This window comes from Ostrinia furnacalis, unplaced genomic scaffold, assembly GCF_004193835.3.
Source record: "Ostrinia furnacalis isolate ACB-3 unplaced genomic scaffold, ASM419383v2 OfSCF6223, whole genome shotgun sequence".
NCBI lineage: Eukaryota > Metazoa > Arthropoda > Insecta > Lepidoptera > Crambidae > Ostrinia > Ostrinia furnacalis.
The window spans coordinates 243,034-246,660 of NW_021136462.1; positions in this window are offsets into that span (position 1 = coordinate 243,034).

Consider the following 3,627-nt stretch of genomic DNA (forward strand, 5'->3'; position numbering starts at 1 on the left):
AGAAAAAGAGAACAGCAAACGTGTCATGATGGTTCTGATACATACGCCCGTATTCACAAACGATGTTCGCTTAAGTGAAGCTGCAAATCGAGCGCTCAGCGTTGAATAGAGCTCTGTGATTGGTTCGTGTGCGTCCACGCGCACTGTGAGACCTCATAGTAATGTTTGTGAATATACGGGCGTAAGTCACTAGTTTCACTTCTGCTACCCTGCTTCGCGTCCTGCACTAAGCTCCGCGCGCATGAACAAACGCTAAGAAAGCATTAGTCAGCTTTAAAGCGCAGTCCGGGAAATCTATATCACAGAGGAGATTTGAAAAGCCTTTTGTAGTTTTATTTTATTTCAGTTTATCTCTCTGAAGCTTCTACTTTTTAGCTAGCCAGGTGGTAAGTTCGCCTATTATTAGATTTTTTTATGAAAAGAATTCGGATCTGGATGTCCGAACCGATATGACATCCCAAACCACTACCATAGGGTAAGCCTCTTTGGGATATGTAAGTACTCTGAAAAGGGTCTAAATACTAACGAGGAATTCGTGTCACTAACATAATTATTATTACTGACAGGATTGGTACCATGTATGTACCTTAATTTTGAGTTTTCAATATTTCGGCACTGTTGAAAGCGCCATGGTCACGGAAAATTAAGGTACATGGTACCAATCCCGTCAGTAACCTAATTATGTTAGTGACCATGACAGTTTAAAACAATATATTCGTGTCACTAAGTTAGTAACGTGCTAATACGCTGTAATGATGATCCGATCTCCACACCAAGCTTACAAATGCGGGCATTGTCGCATATTTCCATCGCGATAACTAAAACAGAATGGTGTTGTCACAGTGTTTGTTTACACGCGGCCGGCCGATGCGATCGCAATCGATAAATATTCACGAGCGATCGCTTTTCAATTAGATAATGGCGCTGCACTAATCCCCGCGTGGATGGCTATTGCGTGGGTGCAGTGCATGCGATTTCGAAAGGGATGTCCAGTATTTTATCAGTAAATAATCGATTTATCGTACCTACAGTTGTTACCACGCTTTTATGAAGACAATAAAAAATATGCAGGTGTAGTATACAATTTCATAGATAGTTGGGGTAAACGAAACCATTATTGCAGCAAAAGACGTTCGTCAATTTTTTTATGATTACCTACTGGTAACTCGGGTAAGGTCGCGGAAGAGCCTGGATGTAGGCAGCGCAGGACCGTTCTTTGTGGAAAACCTTGGTCGTTTGTGGAAAACGTTGGACAAAGGTCCAACAGTGGACGTCATTTGGCTGAAACGAACGAACGAACTGGTAACTAGTTATCTACAAATTACTAATAGGTATTCTCAATAATCCATTTTGATAAGTACATCCAGCTTTCGATGGGCAAAATAATGATCCAACCTTACCTCATTAATAGATATTCTGAAACCGAAATCGTGGGCTATTGTCATCTACATATTTCTTAGTTCTTTTACTAAGTGCAAACTCACCAATGCCTTGTTTCAAGTAAACAGCATCTTTCAGCAGATGCTTTTGTTACAGTCAAAACTAATAACAGTCAAAAGTGGTTTTGACTAACGCTCTTGGTCAAGACCACTTTTGACTGGAAAAATCAGTCAAAAGTGATATTGAACAAGAGCACCATTTAAACCACTTTTGACTGATTTTTGCAGATAACAGTAGTTTTGACCGATTATCAGTTTTGACTGTAACATAATAATTATTTATTTAATTATCTTAGGTAGCAATTGAATAGGTCAAGTTTCACGTAGGCGGTTAATAGCCACACTGAATCGGCAGCGAGGCGGCTCATAACCTAACGAGCCCAGCTCACGCCTTATTGGCGCAACGCTGCTTCAGCAAATTGACGGAGCCTGGCCGCCCTCAAGGAAAATGACGTAATGTGAAATATTTCATATCCCATTACTCAGCATTTAAGGAATTATTTCCAATTTCCCATGCCTAGGCACCTAATACAGATTCGTATTAACCTAACTCAGGTAGATCATGTTTTAACCCTCGATTTAAAGTTCCTGAATATTGTGAAGGAAAAAAAAAGAATATATATAGAAATAATTGCGCTAATTTGTCACAACTTATTTAAACTGAGCAAACAATAAATGTTTCATCCAGTGTCTAAGTAGCTTAGATGGAAGAGCAGTCGCCCGGCAAGCGAAAGATCGTGGGTTCGGTGGGCAATTCGATTTTTCAAGATAGGGTAAACCAGAGAGTGATTGCCCACTGGTAGTGATTGCCCGCTTTAAGAATAATATTGTCAGGTGCTGACTTTGAATCACTCTAGTTAGATTTGAATTTACTAAGTAGATGGCTCTGAGATCAATGTACAGTAGNAGTAACTTTAACCCGTTATAATTATGAAACTACTGGTTCAAATTGAATGAAATTTTAAATATACCGTGTCTTTACAATGCCTGCATAGCTAATGAAAATTCAGCCTTCTAATTTTATCCACAACGAAGTTACAGGCAGTCGAAAATGGCCTGAATTGCTTCGAGAAAAGGATGGTACGGCCGTGCCGCTTTTTTGCTCGACTTGGTGGGGGCACTGCCGTGCCCCCAGAAATATGTTAATAAGGCCAAACGCAATTTATTTTGAAATGTTGAAGACTGTACTACTAGAATTTAAGTTTAATGTTTTGTTTTATTTATTTAAAGCCTATTTTGTCATTTTCAAATTGATTATTTTGTTTTAAGATACTGGGCAATTACTGTGCTTTGATGTGGGCAATTAGTGTAAGTAATGGGCAATGACTGTACTTTTTGGAGGATTTTAAATTTATTTCAATATTTTCTAAGTTACGTAAGTTTTAGCTAAAAACTGTTAATATTCTGTTTAACAGTTTATTGAGTTATAAGAAAAAAGTCATAAATGGTCGATAATTAAAATACTTTCTTTAATTTTTCATCTCAATGAGTTTGAAATCTTTAAGTGGGCAATAGCTATACGGTTTACCCTATTTTATAACAAGGTAAGAAAATTCTACTTTCGATGAAGAGATGCTAGGCTTGATTCAAAACTAGGAAGATCAATTGAGTATATTACACGCCTCTGGCAAATCGGTTGTCACCCAATCGAAAGAAAAAGAAAGAAAATAAGATCCTTGTTTGTGAATGTCAACGTTCTAACTTCAAAAGCTTCATGACTCGCGCAGCTACAGCGTTCCCACACACGCCAGCTGGATGTTGTGAAATGTGATTTGTCACTCCTCGACTGCGTTTCCAAACGCCTTCGATCGCGAGCGAACCCAAAGGGAATTCATTGCCGCCCTCAAAGAAAAGCCAACTCTATTTCTCGCGACGAAGACCTAAAATTACATTGACAACCCCCCGTTTTACGGATGGCTCGACGGCAAAGGGAGAGTTTGTTAGCATAATTAATTAATACTAATATTTTGATTACGGATATTTAGCGGAATTCGAAGCGTTTTCACGCCAATTTGAGAATTTGCATACGCAATGCTGTTTTGAATTCAGATGTGTTGTCGCGGACGTATTTAGATTTGAATTTGTGACGGAAACAATACGGGACGGTTTCAATGGAGAGTTATGATAGGATCATTACCTATTAAGGCCTATTTTACACGGGATAATGGTATTAAATATTAACCATTTA